This window comes from Pan troglodytes, chromosome 10, assembly GCF_028858775.2.
Source record: "Pan troglodytes isolate AG18354 chromosome 10, NHGRI_mPanTro3-v2.0_pri, whole genome shotgun sequence".
Classification (NCBI taxonomy): Eukaryota; Metazoa; Chordata; class Mammalia; order Primates; family Hominidae; genus Pan; species Pan troglodytes.
Genome location: NC_072408.2, coordinates 46,452,443 through 46,466,106, shown reverse-complemented (window position 1 = coordinate 46,466,106; position 13,664 = coordinate 46,452,443). Strand labels below are relative to the sequence as shown.

Here is a 13,664-nt window from a genome sequence, read left to right as displayed (position 1 = left end):
GGGAATGATTATAATGATGGACCTTGAACTTGAAGCTGAGGAGGAAAATGAGGATGTAAGAGGGGAATGGGATCAATGGCTTATAAATCCTGGTGGGGTCAAAGGATTTTTAGAGTTAGGGTGCTAGATGGAGCAGTCTGAAAAGATACAGAATGGTGATTGGAGAGTAGAGTGCAGCTGAAGTTGAGATTGTTGGGGGACTATAATTATTGTAATGACAAGGTCTAGGGTATTGACTGTAGGAGTGAGTGGAATGTAGGGTAAAGGACGAGATTGTCGTATGAGAGGTGGTCAAGGAACTGAGAGGTCCGAGCATCAGAACAGTCATCTATATGAACATTGAAATCGCCTGGAATGATAGCCAAGTGAACCAGGAACTAAAGTCTTCAAGGCTTAAGGCTTGAGAAGTGACCTAGGCATATCAGATGAATGTAAAGAAGAAGAGGGTAGTGGTGGTATGGTTTGACAGGAGGCATTTTTCAGGAAGGAAGGGGGAATTATCTGGAAACAAACTAGGTACAAGATAAATAACTTTACTTCTTCTAACCTCTAGGCCCTCTGGTATAAGGGTGTGAGAGAGAAAACACTACGGATAGGACTATAGAGAGAACAGTGGCTTCAGAGCAATTAGATTTCGTTTGGAGCAAAATAGTGAAGGGATCATTCAGACAAGAGGTTTAAGATATAGGGGATTTAGCTGATGTGTTCCAGGGGATATGATGCAAAGATTTCAGGAATTGAGGAGGAGTGGAGAAAGGGGGTGAGAGTTTGAGGATTCAGAATGACCTGAGAGTCCTGGGATTTTCGTGGTGAGTAACGTAAAGAGGGACACATCATGATGACATTAGTCCTGATGTCTCAAGGCAAATTGTAGTGTAAGCACATGAAGGACAGAGGTAGTGAAGAAGCTGCAGAGTGGAAGTTCCCTTTACTTCTGGCAGTGCAGGTGTAGGGAAAGGCGGAGGAGCTGGAGCTCTGTTACTTCTTATTTAGTCCTGGGGCCAAAGTGGTCAAAAGTAAAAAGCTGTTATTTCAGCGATTCAAAAACTGGAATTCTTGCTGGGCGTGGTGGCTCATGCCTGTAATCCCAGCACTTTGGGAGGCCGAGGTGGGTGGATCACCTGAGGTCAGGAGTTCGAGACCAGCCTGGACAACATGGTGAAATCCCGTCTCTACTAAAAATACAAAAGTTAGCTGGGTGTGGTGGCGGGTGCTTGTAGACTCAACTACTCGGGAGGCTGAGGCATGAGAATCGCTTGAATCCAGGAGGTGGAGGTTGCAGTGAGCCGAGATCATGCCACTGTCTACACACACACACACACACACACACACAAACAAAACTGGAATTCTCTGTTATGGCTTATTGATTTTCTATTCCCTGTTTCCTGCCCCTAGTACCCTATTCTTAAATATCCTGGAAACTGGGTGCTGGGGAAATGACAGCAAGATTATAGTAAGGAATTTGGGGCCTCAGCTCAAGGGTTGGAAAGGGAAGGGATGGAAGAAGTTTCAAAGAGAATTAGCTTTAGATTCCTTAAATCTGGCCAAAGAAAAAGAGTAGAAGAGGGAAGTTTGACCTGTGTTCTGGGAAGGGAGAGTAAAGTACTATTTGGAAGTAGGGAACCTGCCTAAGGATCTGTGTCCTGACAGTTCCAGAAAGAGCTGTTGCTGGATGTGAGACTTGACTTTTGCTAGATTCATTAGTTCCAGTGGATATTTACTAGCACCTGCTGTGTGCCAGGCACTGGGCTAGATGCTAGAGATATCATGTTGAGCAAGAGACAAGTTCCTGCTTGCATGGATTTACAATCTTGCAGGGAAGACAATTAAACCAGAAATTACAATTTAACGTGGTGAATGCTATGATAGAAATTGTCAGGGTCCTTTGGAAGCCTCTAGTGAAAGGATCAGATTAGTCTTAGGTGGGGTAGGGAGGGAAAGAGTACAGGTTCTAGAGTTAGAGACTTTTTTTTTTTTTCATTTTTTTTTTTTAGAGATAAGATCTTGCTCTGTTGCCTAGACTGGGGTGTAGTTGTGTGATCTTAGCTCACTGCAGCCTTGAACTCCTGGGCCGAAGCGATCCTTCCACCTCAGTCTCCCAAGTAGCTGGGACCACAGGTGCATGCCACTATGCCCAGCTAATTTTTTGTAAAGACAGGGTCTTGCTATGTTGCCAAAGCTGATCTCCAGCTCCTGGCCTCAGGTGATCCTCCTTCCTTGGCCTCCCAAAGTGCTGGGATTATAGGCGTGAGCCACTGCGCCCTGCTTAGAGTAGTCATATTTAAATAGAGACTTGAAAGATGAGCAGAAATTAGCCAAAGAGAATAGGGGAGAATAGTTATGTGTCGAGCAGCCACAGGTATGCTGTCTTTGCCCCTCCAACTGCCAAACCTTGTTTTACCCAGGGGAACAGAGAACAGAGTCATCTGTTCTGATCACTGTCTTCATCCCCAACATTCCTATGTACCAGGGGTTGGTAAACTACTGTTCACGGACAGGTCAGATCTGGCCTGCTGCCTGTTGTTGTATGGCCTGCAAGCTAAGAATGGTTTTTATACTTTTAAGTGGTTGAAAGAATAAAAAGAAGAATATTTTGTGACACATGAAAATTATATTAAATTCAAATATCAGTGTCCCTGAAAAAAGCTTGTGTTGGAACACAACCATGCTCATTTTTTTTTTTTTTTTGTATTGTCTATGGCTGCTTTCACACTGCAGCAGCAGATTGGAGTGGTTGCAATACAGACTTGCAAAGCCTAAAATATTTGGTATCTTGCTCTTTACAGAAAAAGTGTGGCACCTGGTTTAACCCATCATTATTATTTCATTGTACCATGTGTGTATGAGGATTATAATTAGCTACCATTCATTTTCTATGTGCAGTCTACCCTGCTAGATGCTTTACATATTTATATATAATCTTTTTAATAATTTCCAGAGATGTTGGTAACATGCCTAAAATTACACACTTAAATTTTGACACAGTGTCAAAATTTAAACCCAGATGTCTGAATTCAACATCTGTATTCATTTTACTGATCACATTGTGTTATAATTAATTGTTCATATGTCCGTCTCTCAAAAAGAGACTTGAGCTTGGGCTGGGCACCGTGGCTCACGCCTGAATTTGCAGCACTTTGGGAGGCTCAGTTGGGTGGATCACCTGAGGTCAGGAGTTTAAAACACAGCCTGGCCAATGTGGCAAAACCCCGTCTTTACTAAAAATACAAAAATTAGCTGGGCGTGGTGACCCATGCCTGTAATCCCAGCTACTTGGGAGGCTGAGGCAGGAGAATCACTTGAACCCGGGAGGTAGAGGTTGCAGTTAGCCGAGGTTGCAGTGAGCCGAGATTACACCACTTAACTCCAGCCTGGGCGACAGAGCGAGACTGTCTCAAAAAAAGGAGGGACTTGAGCTTGAATGATAACTTACTTTTTCGTAAACATCTACCATTTTTAGTACAGGGCGAGTCCAAATAAATGTTTATTAGACGACTTTCATGTATATAATTTCATCTGCCTTCTAACAAACCTGTGAGGATAACACATATATAAATTTTTCAGATAATTGACATTTACTCTTTTGCATACAGTTTCTTCCATTTTAAATAACAATACTTTAAAACATGACATTTGAAAATTACATTAAATGTAACTAAAGATATTTGGAAAAATTTTGTTCTGTCAGAACAATGCCTTTGGTTTGGGAGGCCGAGGCGGGTGGATCACTTGAGGTCAGGAGTTCAAGACCAGCCTGGCCAACATGGTGAAACCCTGTCTATACTAAAAATACAAAAATTAGCTAGTCATGGTGGTGCATGCTGGTAATCCCAGCTACTTGGGAGGCTGAGGCAGGAGGATAGCTTGAATTCGGGAGGATACTGACATATATGTACAGTTGTTTGTATAATACCTATAGTAAATAATAAATAATCTTGGAATGCTAGATCTTTCTAGTTTTTGTAAACTTTTTTTTTTTTTTTTTTTTTAAAGACAGGGTCTCTTGCTCTGTTACCTAGGCTGGAGTGCAGTAGTGCAATCACAGCTTACTGTAGCCTTGACCTCCCAAGCTCAAGTGGTCCTCCCACTTCAGCCTCCCCAGTAGCTGGGACCGCAGATGTGCACCACCATACCTGACTAATTTTTTTTTTTACTTTTTGTAGAGATGGAGTCTCACTATGGTGCCTACTCTGATTTTGAACTCCTGGCTTCAAGCAATCCTCCCACCTTGGCCTTCCAAAGTGCTGGGATTACAGGTGTGAGCCACCACACCCAGCCTAGTTTTTGTCAGCTTTTTATGCTTTCTTTTCTGTTTACTCCTTTGTCAGCGGTCAGTGATAGCTGCTTTTTCCCCACTATTTTAAATTTGCTACTTCTATCTTTTGGTGGATTCAGGAACTAGAACTATAACCCTATTAAAATTGTGTATAAAATAAGAGTTCCAAGATCAAGGCAGATTTGGTTAAAAAAAAAAAAAGTAAGAATTCGTCTTGATACTATCACCTGTGAATGAAGTGAAAGTGAGGCGTTCTTATTCTTAAGGATTTTATAACACAGTTGGAGAGAGCAAACATATACTGGGAACAATCATAATGTAAAATAATATTAACACCAAACTTGTGTATCCCACTGGCCACTTAACATCTCTATGTGCATGTGTAATAGTGGATGTAATAGGCATCTCACACTTCATATGTGTCTCCACGCCTCTTTCATGGTCATCCCCATTTCAGTAAATAGACTATCCTTCCATTTACTTGGGACAAAAACCTTGGAATCATCCTTGATGCCTCTCTCTACATATCACATTTCATCTTGTTTTACTTTGAGAATACATACTGAATCTGACCACCCTCTCTACTGCTACCACTCAGATTCAAACTGCTGTCCTCTCTTTCCTGGATTGTTGCATTAGTCTTCTGATTGAGTTCTCTCTTTCTGTCCTTGTCTTTGTGTAGTCTTTTCTCAACAGACCTCCAGAATGATCCTCTTAAAATTAAGTCAAATGAGGTTGTCACTCCTTTGCTCAAGATCTTCCAGTGGTTTTCCATTTTAGAGTAAAAGCCAAAGTTGTGACAGTGGACTAAAAGGTTGTACAAAGTCTGGCTTCAGTTTACTCCTCTGGCCTGATTTCCTATGACTCTCCACTGCTCACGTTTCTTTAGCCACAGCGGCATCCTTGCTGTTTTTCTAAGATGCCAGGTTGTTTCTTCTTCAGAACATTTGTGCTTGCTGTTACGTCTCCTAGAATGCTTTTCCTATGCAGGTAGCATGGCTTTTCCTCTTCCTTACTTCAGGGGTCAGGCTGAAATGTCACCATATTGGTGAGGCCCTGGCTCTCTATCGCCTTTACCCTGCTTCATTTTCTCTGTAGCACTTATCTGGATCTGATAGGCTCTGTGTGTATTTTATTTATTCAAATTTTAATTTAAAAAAATGTTTTATTGCTATCTCCCCATAGGCTAAGACAGGGGTTGCCAAGCCAAAAATGACCTACTGCCTCTTTGTAAATAAAGTTTAATTAGGACACAGCCATGCTCATTCATTAACATATTGTCAGTGCAGCTTTTGCACCGCCAACAGCAGAGCTGAGTATTGTGACAGACCGTATGTCCAGCAAAGCCTAAAATGTTTGTTGTGTGGCCCTTGACAGAGTTTGTGGACTCCTTGGCTAGCACAGTGTTTGACACAAAGCAGACGACTGATTGAATGAAAACAATGTCAGTGTTAAATGGTAGGTTACAGACTGTAAAATGCTATATGAGTTAATATCTAAAAAGTTATTAGTTATTAGACTTTAAAATCAAGGATAATTTGGGAATATGTCAGCCATAATACTTTGTTCAAGCTGAGGTTCTTGAATGTATTAGCCATTACTACCTGATAGCAGAGATATGCCCGCTTTTGGAAGGCCACACCTAAATTTGGAGATGATAGTATTCTTTTTTTTTTTTTTTTTTTGAGACAGAGTCTCACTCTTGTCACCCAGGCTGAAGTGCAATGGCACAATCTCGGCTCACTGCAACCTCCGTCTCCTGGGCTCCAGCGATTCTCCTGCCTCAGTCTCCCGAGTAGCTGGGATTACAAGCACCTACCACCATGCCCGGCTAATTTTTGTATTTTTAGTAGAGACAGGGTTTTGCCATGTTGGCCAGGCTGGTCTTGAAATCCTGACCTCAAGTGATTCGCCTGCCTTGGCCTCCCAAAGTGCTGAGATTACAGGCTTGAGCCACTGTGCCTGGCCTTTTTTTTTTTTTTTTTTTTTTTTGAGACAGAGTCTTGCTCTGCCGCCCAGGCTGGAGTGCAGTGGTGCAATCTTGGCTCACTGCAATCTCCGCCTCCTGGCTTCAAGTGATTCTCCTGCCTCAGCCTCCCGAATAGCCAAGACTACAGGCACGCAACACCAGGCCCAGCTAATTTTTGTATTTTTAGTAGAGACGGGGTATCGCCATGTTGGCCAGGCTGGTCTCGAACTCCTGACCTCAGGTGATCCACCCACCTCGGCTTCCCAGAGTTCTGGGATTACAGGTGTAAGCCACCGCGCCTGGCCAAGAGATGATAGTATTCTAAAGGCACAAGATTCTTTTACATGTTATTTTCTGTAATAATGCTACCGAAAGTGTCCTAAATAATGAATAAATGGTAGTTGTTGGTTGCATCCTGTGAAAATCATGAACCTAAATGAATGCATACAGCTTTCAGTCAATTATGCTAAAGGTTGGACAGATGGAATAATAATAGTACATTTGACATTTGAATACATTTTTGGATTACAAATGAATTAACCTGATATTCCAGGTACTTCTAATGGTGTTTCAGGCAGCATCATAGAATCAAACTGCAAAAAACCAGCTGTGAAGAATCTGGGAAATGGTGCTGCTTCTGGCATCCTGTCTATCCAAATCTTATCTTTTTAAAAGCTGCATTTAGAGGATAAATAGTATCACCATCATGCAAAGTGGAGAGGTGGAGAATATTTTAGAAGTTTTTTTTGTTGTTGTTTTTTGTTTTGTTTTTTTGAGACAGAGTCTCGCTCTGTCACCCAGGCTGGAGTGCAGTGTCACGATCTCGGCTCACTGCAAGCTCCGCCTCCCGGGTTCACGCCATTCTCCTGCTTCAGCCTCCCGAGTAGTTGGGACTACAGGTGCCCACCACCATGCCCGGCTAATTTTTTGTATTTTTAGTAGAGATGGGGTTTCACTGTGTTAGCCAGGATGGTCTCAATCTCCTGACTGCCTCGGCCTCCCAAAGTGCTGGAATTACAGGCGTGAGCCACTGTGCCCAGCCTTTTTTTTTTTTTTTTTTTTTTCTCTCCCAGATGGAGTCTTCCCTGTGTCGCCCAGGCTGGAGTGCTGTGGCGCAATGTCAGCTAACTGCAATCTCCGCCTCTCAGGTTCAAGCGATTCTCCTGCCTCAGCCTCCCGAGTAGTTGGGATTACAGGCATGCTCCATGACACCCGGCTAATTTTTGTATTTTTAGTAGACATGGGGTTTCACCCTGTTGGCCAGGCTGCTCTTGAACTCCTGACATCTAGTGATCCACCTGCCTTGGCCTCCTAAAGTGGTAGGATTACAGGCATGACCCACCAGGCCCAGCCGTATCTTAATTTTAAAAGACCTTTACTGATAGCTGAGTTGAGTGTAGAGAAGGAATCTTAAATCTTCTTGTTGGAGTATATACTGTGTGTGTAGAAAACAAATATCATTTAAGCAAATGGTGAAGAATTGTAGAATCAGGGCTGGAAGAAGTTTTGTTCAATACATGTTTTTTTTGTTGTTGTTGTTTTTGAGATGGAGTCTCGCTCTGTCGCCCAGGCTGGAGTGCAATGGTGCAGTCTTGGCTCACTGCAGCCTCTGCCTCCCGGGCTCAAGCAATTCTCCTGCCTCAGCCTCCTGAGTAGCTGGGATTATAGGTGTGTGCCACCATGCCTGGCTAATTTTTGTATTTTTAGTAGAGACGGGGTTTCACCATGTTGGCCATGCTGGTCTCGAACTCCTGACCTCAAGTGATCCGCCCACCTTGGCCAAAGCACTGGTATTACAGGTGTGAGCCACCGTGCCCAGCCTGTTCTATACATGTTTAATGGCTGCACACCATGTATCTGAAAAAAAGTTGAATATACCCTAGCCACTTTGTTAGGCACTGGGATGCAGAATGAGTAAGACAGAGAGGATCCTTGCCCACATCATACTTACTATCTAATTTTTCTCCCCAACTTCTACCTGACCTCATTTTGTGTTGTATAATGGAAACTAAAGCTTGAGAAATCAAGAAACTTGTCCAAAGTTACATAGCTAGTTACTGATAGACTGTAACTAGAGTGCAAGTTTCTTACATAAGAGATAAAAGCAGACCATCTATTCATTTATGCAAAGTTTTGAGTGCTCACTGATACGTTTATTCCTCTGTTAGATGCTGGGGAATATAGTGGTAAGCAAAACACCCATATCTCTTTGATGTAGAGCTTAAAAGGAATTTTTTTTTTTTTTTTTGGAAACCAGCATTTTCTCCACTATATTATATTTAGTTTATAATCTTTTCTCTCATGGGAGGGTTAGGTGCTATCAAATATCTATTCTTTAATGTGACTGAGTTCAGTGAGTTTTAGTGTGTTCCTGACACTTTTAGTTTTATAGAAGAAGTTTTGAATGAGGAAGGAGGAATTAGGTAGTTGTGGGTTCTCTGTGGGAGGTGACATTTACTTATTTCAAAATTTGTATAGGGCCTAAACTTTTGCCCTGTGGGCAAGCGAAAACCTTTTCTCTCCCCTTGGATGGGATGACTCTGCTATCAGGAGCCAGAGCCCATACTGATATTTAAAATCAGCCACATTATGGGTTAAATAGATGTTTGCATGTTGACCTTCTCTTTCCTTTTAGTTTCCCATCTAATGTAGTAATAGAAAAGTTTATTGTTGTTAGCATACTCAGTCCTCTTGCCATGTAATGCCCTTGGTCATCTCAGGACACATCAAAGAGAACACACCAGCAAGAAGGCTCCCACCGGATGTGCCCCCTCAACTTGGACTTCCAAGCCTCCATAACTCAAATACTAGCTTATCTTGATGAATATGCATGTTTTACTGAGACTATGTGAAGAGACTTGATTGAAATGTGAAATGAAGCATTATGTGCCATAATCTACCACGAGTAAATAAATATTTTTGGTCCCCCCCAAAAAAGAAAAGCTTATTAAAATAGTTTTCTTCATAGAGTAGACTTGGGTATCTGCATGACTCAATATTCAAAGAATCATATCTAAAGCAGAATACATACTTTATTCTTTAAAATTTCTTCTCAAACTAATTAGGATTATATTTGATTTTTTCCTCTTGGTACTTGCTTAAAAAATCAAGCATTTGACAGTCTAGGAAAAAGGGAAAAAAGGTTAATTAAACCACTGCTAAATAATTTAGGATGTGTCTAGTTGGAAGTGCTCACACAATGGAGAAAGTAATTTTTCTTTCAGAGGTAGGTTACCTTGACCTCAGGCCTCCTTGCTATTCTTCTTTCACAGTACCTTCTGCCATTCTGCTGGGGCCTATTAGTTCTTGGCTCAGCTGTTTTAGTTTCTCTACAGAAGTTGGGCTTAACCATGTTTATAATATGTGAAAATCAAATTCCATTTTTTTCTTCTAAGAGAGCTAGAACATTAAATTCCCTGCCAGTGATCTAAAACACATCGAATTGTATATCTTCAAATGCAAAAGGTTTATTTTTTCCAAACTTACAGGATTTAAAGATGACGAGGCCTTAGAAATAGTGGTTATTATATGTTAGTGATGATTATTTTAGTTCTGCAGATACAACTGCATTTTAAAACACTATAAATTAGTGTTATATTGCAGAGGAGATAGCATGACCATCAGTCTCAAATTACCTAATAATTTATTTTATTTTATTTTTGAGATGGATTCTCTCTCTGTCGCCTAGGCTGGAATGCAGTGGCGCCGTCTTGGCTCACTGCAACCTCTGCCTCCTGGGTTCAAGCGATTTTCCTGCCTCAGCCTCCCGAGTAGCTGGGATTATAGGTGTGCGCCACCATGCCCAGCTAATTTTTGTGTTTTTAGTAGAGGCAGGGTTTTACCATGTTGGCCAGGCTGGTCTTAAACTCCTGACTCCTGACCTCAGGTGATCGGCCTGCCTTGGCCTCCCAAAGTGCTGGGATTACAGGCGTGAGCTACTGTGCCCGGTTAAATTACCTAATAATTTAAAAAATAATTGTAAAATAAATGTTAGTAGGCAGTAAACCATTGATTATCTGTGTGTGTAAATAATTAGAAGTTGTTTCAGGTTGGGCATGGTGGCTCATTCCTGTAATCCCAGCACTTAGGGAGGCTGAGGTAGGAGGATCGCTTGAAGCCAGGAGTTTGAGACTTCAGTGAGCCATGATCACAACACACTGTACTACTACAGCCTGGGCAACAGAGTGAGACGCTCATTCTAAAAAAAAAAAAAATTCAAATAGTATTTGAAGTTAGATAATAATATTTAAAGTTAGATTCAAATAATATTTAAAGTTAGATTGGCATAAATCTTGAAACTTCTAATGATTTTGTCACATTGTAATTGGATAAATGTTAAAACAATTATAAAAATATCTTTTGCCATGGTCAAATTAAACATTTCAGCTGGGGAAAGAAGAAGGAACTGAGTAAGCATAAAGCTAGTATTTGATGTTACTTGATTGGTAATATAGAAAGGCAGGCTAAGTTTGAACTTCCCGAGTCTTAGGCTGGGGTCTCCAGACACGTTGTTAAACAGTTGTTTTGTTCCTTAGTAAGGAACAAAACAACTCCAAACTTAGTGCATAAAACCCTCATGGTTTTGGGGGTTGACTGGGCTCAGCTAAGTGGTTCTTGCTCAAGTTCTGTCATGTAGTTGTAGTCAGATGGTGACTGAGCCTAGAGATATGTTGATGGCTTCCTTCTGTACTTACATATCTGACAGGAGCAGGGAAGTTCAAATAGGCAGGGGATGGAACAGCTATGGCGCCTTGGACATCTCTCTCTATTTTCGTGTAGTCACTCCAGCATAGGGACTTTATGGTAGCCAGACTACTGTAACTTTTTAATTTTAATTTAATTTTATTTTTTTTCCCCGTAGAGACAGGGTCTTGCTGTGTAGCTCAGGCTGTCCTGGAACTCCTGGGTTCAAGTGATCCTCCTGCCTCAGCCTCTCAAAGTACTGGGATTATAGGTGTGAGCCACCCTATCTTGCCAACATGTCATATTCCAAGGGTACTTCAGTCTGCTCTCTGGTCACAAATTATTTTCATTCCTCCCACTTACAGAATACACTCACCCCTTCTCAAGGCCCCCAGAATCTCGCCTAATACATTTCAGCATTAGTCTCAGGTTTGAGGTCCAGGATCTTGCTTTCTAAATCAGATCCAGGTATAAATAAGGCTACTCAGATATGGTTCCTTGGGTGTAGCTCTTTGACTACCATTGCTTTCACTCTGAAGACCTGTGAACTAAACAGACAGGGCATCTCCCCCCATTCCCAGCCTACCCAGTATGCAACATTGGACAGGCAGAAGATAACCACTGTATTCACTCCTGTTCAAAAATACAGAAAAATGGGAGGAACACAGTCATGGGTCCACAGCAATTCTGAAATCCAAGCAGGCATGTATTACCAGTTCTGTAACATTATTGGAGGGATCAGCCCTACTGCCTAGGAATGATCCTCCATAGCTCTTGGTCTGCCTTTTGAATTCTTCCTTTTCCATAAAATGTACTGTGTTGCAATAGAGTACTTTTCTTGGCTTCTTTCCTGCCTATAGAAGTTTGGGTGTCCAGAAGCCTCTTTTCGTTTTGTATGGTCTCTGTCCCTTTTAGTCCAAGATGACAGTGTTTCTGAACATAAAATTCTCTTTAAAACTTAGTAGATTTTCTGTGACTCTTCTGGGAAGGGAGTTTTAATGTATTAGATAAAAGCCACACTTGCACATTGATAGAACATATAGAGCTTAGGTTTCCTATATGGCTTTTGTGGGACAACACCTTTAGAATTCTTAGAAGGCCTTTTGTTTGAAACAATCTATGAGGTACCACCTTAAATGTCTTTGACATCTGAACTAGGAGTAGGCAAAGGCCATCGAACTAAGACTTGTTTTTATATTTTCAAAGGGTTAAAAAAAAAATTCAACAGAGACTGTATATGGCCCTCAGCCTAAAATATTTATCTGGTCCTTTGCAGAAAATGTTTGCTGACTCTTGGTCTAAATAAAGTTTTAATCTTCATGCCAATTTTCCCTGGTCTGCTTTGGATTTGATCTTTGCCCAGAAGGCTTTTTTATTTTTTTATTTTTTTGAGACAGGTTCTTGCTCTGTCTCAAAGGCTGGAGTGCAGTGGTGTGATCATAGCTCACTGCAGCCTTGAACTCCTTAGCTCATGACCCTCCCACCTCAGCCTCCTGAGTAGCCAGGACTATAGGCAGGCACATGCCTGGCTAATTTTTAAATTTTTGGTAGAGACAGAGTCTCACTATGTTGCCCAGGCTGGTCTTGAACTCCTGGCCTCAAGCGATCCTCCTACCTTGGCCCCACAAAGTGCTGGGATTTTAGGCATGAGCCACTGTGCCTAGCCCAGGGAGCATTTCTTTCTTTTTCTTTTTTCTTTTTCTTTTTCTTTCTTTTTTTTTTTTGAGACAGAGTTTAACTCATGTTGCCCAGGCTGGAGTGCAGTGGCGGGATCTCGGCTCACTGCAACCTCTGCCTCCCGCATTCAAGCGATTCTCCTGCCTCAGCCTCCCAAGTAGAGGCATGTGCCACCACGCCCAGCTAATTTTTGTATTTTTTTAGTAGAGATGGGGTTTCACCATATTGGGCAGGCTGGTCTCGAACTCCTGACCACCTGATCTGCCCCCCTCAGCCTCCCAAAGTGCTGGGATTACAGGCTAATTTTGTATTTTTAGCAGAGATGGGGTTTCACCATATTGGTCAGGCTGGTCTCAAACTCCTGACCTCAGGTGATCCACCCACCTCGGCCTCCCAAAGTGCTGGGATTACAGGCATGAGTCACTGTGCCTGGTCTGGGACATTTCTTAATTTGAGAAATGTTTGCTATATGGGAAGGCTGGGAATAAGAAACAGTTTAATTTTTGGACCTAGCAACTCATTGCTCCTTATATTCTATATACTGCTTGGAAATTGTATAATTTCTTCTGGAGCTTATCTCTCTCTATCTGTACTTTCTTATACACAGCTAAAAGAAACCAGTTGATACTTGATATTCTACCTGGAAATCTCCTTATCTAGTCTGTCACTTCATTAATTATATTTTCTGTTTTTCACATTACTGCAGATGACAGCTTTGCTAAAGTTTTCTGTGGTTACCCAATAAAATTCTTCAGCTTCCGATAACGCTTTTTGCATTTACTTTTAAGCCAGGGGCCTGCAACCTTTTTCTGTAAAGGGCCAGATAGTAAATATTTTAGGCTTTTTGGGCCATATGATCTCTGGCATACTTAGACAATATGTAAACTAATAGGTATGGCTGTGTTCCAATAAAACTTTATTTACAAAAACAGGCAGCAGGTTGAATTTCACCTACAGACTGTAGTTTGCTCATCTCTGTTTTAAGTCTTTACGACAGCCTCCTTGAGGCCTTTGTTAACATTTTTCTCAAGACCCTGCAGGCCTTGGCTTACACTCTCA

The 13,664-nt window shown here is 41.6% G+C and overlaps 1 protein-coding gene across 4 annotated transcripts in view; it reads left to right on the top strand.

Annotated features, from left to right (window-relative positions):
- The window catches only part of SPATS2 (spermatogenesis associated serine rich 2), a 160,987-nt gene that overhangs the window by 35,082 nt on the left and 112,241 nt on the right, over window positions 1–13,664 (top strand). For 2 of the 4 annotated variants that reach the window (XM_063786715.1, XM_063786716.1), the window contains one exon: window positions 4,164–4,256. The exons of the other annotated variants lie outside the window; for them this stretch is intronic. The gene's annotated coding sequence lies outside the window, so the exon portion shown is untranslated. The remainder of the gene's footprint in view (window positions 1–4,163; window positions 4,257–13,664) is intronic. 4 annotated transcript variants of the gene reach the window in all.